Raw genomic sequence first — 6,000 nt, forward strand, 5'->3', positions numbered from 1 at the left:
AATTTTTAATTGTCCTAAAGTCTACTTTATCACCTTTTTCTATTAAAGTGAGAGCTTTTGTGTCTGTTTAAAAAGAAATCTTTGCCTACCCTAAGATTACAAAGATTTCCTGCTATATTTTCTTCTGAATGTTTTATAGCTTTAGCTTTTGCATGTATGTCTTTGATCCATTTTCAGTTAGTTTTTGTGTACAGTGTAAAGCAAAGATCAAAATTCAGTTTTTACACATGGATATCTAGCTGTTGCAGAACCATACTCTGAAAAGACTAGCATTTCCCCATTGAAATAACTTGACACCTTTGTCAAAAATCAACAATATATGTCAAATTTATTTCTGGATTCTCGATTGCATTTCAATAATCTTTGTATGTCCTTCTATCCATAAGCTAATACTACTCTGTCTTTTTTTTTTTTAAGACAGAGTCTTGCTGTGTTGCCAGACGCCAGGCTGGAGTGCAGTGGTGCGATCTCAGCTCACTGCAACCTCCACCTCCCAGGTTCAAGAAATTCTCCTGCCTCAGCCTCCCAAATAGCTGGGACTACAGGCATGCACCACCATGCCCAGCTATTTTTTGTATTTTTTAATAGAGACAGGGTTTCACCATGTTGGCCAGGATGGTCTCGATCACCTGACCTTGTGATCTGCCCACCTCAGCCTCCCAAAGTGCTGAGATTACAGGTGTGAGCCACCATGCCTGGCCTAGTCTGTCTTAATTACTGTGGCTTTACAAGTAAACCTTGAGGCTGTGAATGATGGCTAACACCTGTAATCCCAGCACTTTGGAAGGCCAAGGCAGGTGGATCACCTGATGTCAGGAGTTCAAGACCAGCCTGGCCAACATGGTGTAGCCCCATCTCCACCAAAAACATACAAAAATTAGCCAGGCATGGTGGTGTTGGTCTGTAATCACAGCTACTCGGGAGATTGAGGCAGGAGAATTGCCGGAACCCAGGAGACAGAGACTGTAGTGAGCCAAGATTGGGCGACTGGACTCCAGCCTGGGTGATAGAGTGAGACTCTATCTCAAAAAAAATAAACAAACAAACAAACAAATATTGAAATCAGATAGCATAAGTTCTCTAACTTTGTCCTTATTTTTCAAAATTGTTTTTGTGGTTCTAGGGCCTTTGCATTTCCATGTAAATTTTAACATTAGCTTGTCAAATTCTACAAAAATACTTGCTGGGATTTTGCTTGGGATTGCACTAAATCAATACATAAATTTGGAGTGTTGACATCTTAATATTGAGTTTCCCAATCCATGAACATGGTCTTTCTTTTTTTTCTTTTTTCTTTTCTTTTTTTTTGTTTTTTTGAGACAGAGTCTCACTCTGTCACTCAGGCTAGAGAGCAGTGGCATGATCTTAGCTCACTGCAACCTCTGCCTCCTAGGTTCAAACGATTCTCCTGCCTCAGCCTCCCAAGTAACTGGGATTACAGGTGCATGCCACTATACTTGGCTAATTTTTTTGTATTTTGGGTAGAGATGAGGTTTTACCATGTTGGCCCAATTGGTTTTAAACTCCTGACCTCAAGTGATCTGCCCATCTTGGCTTCCCAAAGTGCCAGGATTATAGGAGTGAGCCACTGCACTTGGCCTGTTTCTTCACTGATTTAGTTTTTTAATTTACCTCTTCTTATTTTTGGGGCTTTTCTAAATGGCACTTCTTTATTATTATTATTATTATTATTATTATTTTGATACAGAGTCTCTCTGTCACCTAGGCTGGAATGCAGTGGCGCTATCTCAGCCCACTGCAACTTCCACCTCTTGGATTCAAGTGATTCTCCCAATTCAGCCTCTTGAGTAGCTGGGATTACAGGCATGTGCCACCACCACACTAGGCTAACTTTCTGTATTTTTAGTAAAGACAGGGTTTCACTATGTTGGCCAGGCTGGTCTTGAACCCCCAACCTCAAATGATCTACCTGTCTCAGCCTCCCAAAGAGCTAGGATTACAGGCTTGAGCCACCATGCCCAGCTTCTAAATGGCATTTTAATGTGATTTTCTAATTGTTTGTCTCTAACACATATATATAAACAGTTTACTTTTGTATATTCACCTTGTATCTTGTCATCTTGCTAATTTTACTTAGTTCTAGCTTCTTTGAAGATTACTTAAATTTTTTATGCACATGATCATGTTGTCTGTGAATAAAGGCAGTTTTACTTTTCCTTTTCGGCAGGTGCCTTTTATTTATCTAGAATCTCCAATATAATGTTGAAGATAATTCTTTAGAATTTGGAGGTAAAATTGTGCCGTTCTTTTTTCTCTGGATAATTGTATGTTTTTACCACTTGATTCTTTTCCACCACACATTTGTCAACAGAGAGCTCTTCTGAAGACTTGATCAGAGCTTTTGAAGTAGCCCCAGTTATTCCAGTCTGACCTCGAAAATCTGAACTCTCCCTATTTCTCCAATGATTCCCACCTCTTCTTTCTTACAGGAAGCCTCTGATTCAGCTAGTCTGACTGGGGAAAGGAGCCTTCTTTCATAAGTTTTTGCCCATGTGATTTTCTCTCCTTCTGCTTACTTAAATCCTCTCCCATTCAATGTCTGGTTTGAAGAAACCCCTCTTGCAGCAAGCTCTTCTGTGACCAGCTCTCAGCACATCATTCTTTCTTTCAGCATTTGCTGTCTTGACTGTATGTATACCATTCATTGAGCACCATCTGTGTGCCATCACCTTACTTAGGAATCACAGCTTCATACTCCAGGTTTCTCTAGAATAGAGGTTTTGCCCACTTCAGCCCAGGTTTCACAGCACTCAGCCTAGGGCCTGGCTCTCAAGGACCAGACTGCTGACTTTGCCTTCATTCCTTTGTATGCCTTTGTGGTTTTGCAAATCAGAAAAAAAAAAAAAAGTGCCACTTCGTTTGGCCTTATGTAGCTCTATGCCAAAGGCAAGGCTTAGTAATCAGAGTTCAGGCTAGATTTCTACCCCTACTTGTCCCTTTGGCTGGACACCTTCAAAACGTGCATGGCCATATGGGTCAATCCTGCCTGAAGTGAGGAATTAATAAATGAACAAATAATTCCGAAAGATGGGTATTTTGCAAATAAATATATTGAGGCTCAGAAAGGTTATGTTACTCACCTAAGGATACAGGCAGGAATGGTAGAAATGTCTGTCCCCAGAGTTCAAGGAGACACTGCCTTCACCTACCTCCTTCTCTGATCTCAACATGAGTTCAGCACTTTACATGTTATTAGGCATTTTTCTTGTTCATGGTTCCTTTTCAGCCTGATATCAGCCACTTCTGGAACTTACTCCAAGACTTTTTTACCTTTGGGTGAATGGCCCTTTCCTAGAATTAGTGTCTTTAACTGTAAACCAGGGGTGTCCAATCTTTTGGCTTCCCTGGGCCACATTGAAAGAAGAATTGTCTTGGGCCACACATAAAATACACTTACAATAGCTGATGAGCTTTAAAAAAAAAAAAAGCAAAAAATAAAAACATCATGTTTTAAGAAAGTTTACAAATTTGTGTTGGGCTGCGTTCAAAGCCATCCTGGACTGCTTGTGGCTCACGGGCTATAGGTTGGACAAGTTTGCTGTAAACCCTCCCTCTCTTTACTGGAGTGTTACCAGAGTCCAGGAAACAATGAATATAGGGAAAGGCAAGGACTTTGGGACCAGATCAGCCTGGATTCCAGTGGCTACTTGGCAACTGACCTGGTGGGTGATCTTGGATCTCTCTCTCTCTGTTACCCAGGCTGAAATGCAGTGGTGCAATCATGACTCACTGTAACCTCAACCTCCTGAGCTCAAGTAGTCCTCCCACCACAGCCTCTCAAATAGCTAGAACTACAGGCACGCATCACCATGGCCAGCTGAAAAAAAATTTTTTTTGAGACAGAGTCTCACTTTGTTGCCCAGGCTAGAGTACAGTTGTGCAATCTCAGCTCACTGCAACCTCCTCCTTCTGGGTTGAAGCCATTCTTGTGCTTCAGCCTCCTGAGTAGCTGGGATTACAGGCACTCACCACCACGCCTGGCTATTATTATTATTATCAGTAGTAGTAGTAAAGACGGGGTTTCACCATGTTGGCCAGGGTGGTCTCGAACTCCTGACCCCAAGTGATCTGCCCACGTCAGCCTCCCAAAGTGCTGGGATTACAGGTGTGAGCCATCATGCCTGGCCTTTTTTTAAGTGTAGAGACAGAGTTTTGCCATGTTGCCCAGGTTGGTCTTGAACTCCTGGATTCAGCTGATCCGCTTGCCTTGGATTCTCAAAGTGCTGGGATTATAGGTGTGACCCACTGTGTCCAGCCCAGATAATTTTTTGTTGTGGAAAGCAGTTCTCTGCATTGTAGGATGTTTAGCAGTATCTCTGGCCTCTGCCTGTTAGATGTCACTAATATCCATTGCCCAATTGTAACAACAGAAAATGTCTCCAGATATGGCCAAATGTCCCTCAAGAAAGAAAATCACTCCCAGTTAAGAACCACTGCTCTAGCCAGATGTAGTGTCTCAAGCCTGTAATCCTAGCACTTGGGGAGGCCAAGATGGGTGAATTTCAGGTAAACTATGAATACTTTTAAAATATAAGCATTTCCCATGCAATCGTCATGAGTATCAGGTCTCTTGTGGCCCTGGGACTCCCCTCTGGGGAATGATGAGCGTGGTTTGATTGGCCATGTGATCAGAAGACAGAAATGATATTCTAAGGGATTAGGAAGAAGGGGCCTTCTGCCTGGGCTTTTCCATCTCACTGAGAGTGGTCATCTCCCTCCCTGGGAAGATTTGAGTCTTTCATTGGGAACCTAGCTGGTGCAAGAGTTCAGACAGTCCTTGGGACATTCAGAAACAGACATGGATGATGACAATGAGGTTAGTCAACCAGCATTTTGAACACCTACTATGGGCCAGGAAATTGCTTGGTTAAAGGAATACCATGGAGATAAGGCATCCAGCAATTTCAAGGCAAAGAAGATAATTTCCACCTGTGCAATGGGAAGAAGGTGTAAAAGAGAGTACAGCAAGCAGTTTGGTGTTGGGAGCACGCTGAAACAGACAGCTGATATGTTTAAGATTTGCTTTTTAGAACATTCTGCTTGCAATGTGAAAGATGGATTGGAGGAGGGAGCTGGGGCCAAAGAGATAATCTAGAAGGATGATAAATCCACGTCTCCTTCCATCCCTACATCTTATATTTTTTTATTTTTATTTTTTGAGACAGGGTCTCGCTCTGTCGCCCAGCAGGGAGTGCAGTGGCACGATCACTGCTCACTGCAACCTCTACTTCCTGGACTCAAGCGATTCTCCTGCCTCAGCCACCCAAGTAGCTGGGACTGTAGGTGTGTGCCACCACTTCCGGCTAATATTTTTGGTATTTTTTTGTAAAGATGGGGTTTTATCATGTTGCCCAGGATGGTCTCGAACTCTTGGGCTCAAGCAATCTGCCTGCCTCGGCCTCCCAAAGTGGTGTGAGCCACTGTGCCTGGACAATTCCTACACCCTTACCTGTAGCTTCTATCACTCTGTGTGAGGATAGCGATTTGGCCGTTCTAAAGGAACCTAGGTTGGGCATGGTGGCTCACACTTACAATCCCAGCACTTTGGGAGGCCAAGGCAGGTGGATCACTTGAGGTCAGGAGTTTGAGATCAGCCTGGTCAACATGGTGAAACCTCATCTCTACTAAAAATACAAAAAATTAGCCAGGTATGGTGGTGGGTGCCTGTAATCCCAGCTACTCAGGAGACTGAGACAGGAGAATCTCTTGCTTGTGAGGTGGAGGTTGCAGTAAGCTAACATTGCGCCACTGTACTCCAGCCTGGGTCACAGAGTGAGACTCCATTTCAAAAAAAAAGAAAAGAGGCCAGGAGCGGTGGCTCATGCCTATGATCCCAGCTCTTTGGGAGGCCGAGGCTGGTGGATCATGAGGTCAGGAGTTCAGGACCAGCCTGGCCAACATAGCGAAACCCTGTCTCAACTAAAAATACAAAAGTTAGCCGGGTGTGGTGGTGTGCACCTGTAGTCCCAGCCACTCAGG

Source organism: Sapajus apella, unplaced genomic scaffold (genome assembly GCF_009761245.1).
Source record: "Sapajus apella isolate SASKATOON/1434 unplaced genomic scaffold, GSC_monkey_1.0 scaffold36, whole genome shotgun sequence".
Classification (NCBI taxonomy): domain Eukaryota; kingdom Metazoa; phylum Chordata; class Mammalia; order Primates; family Cebidae; genus Sapajus; species Sapajus apella.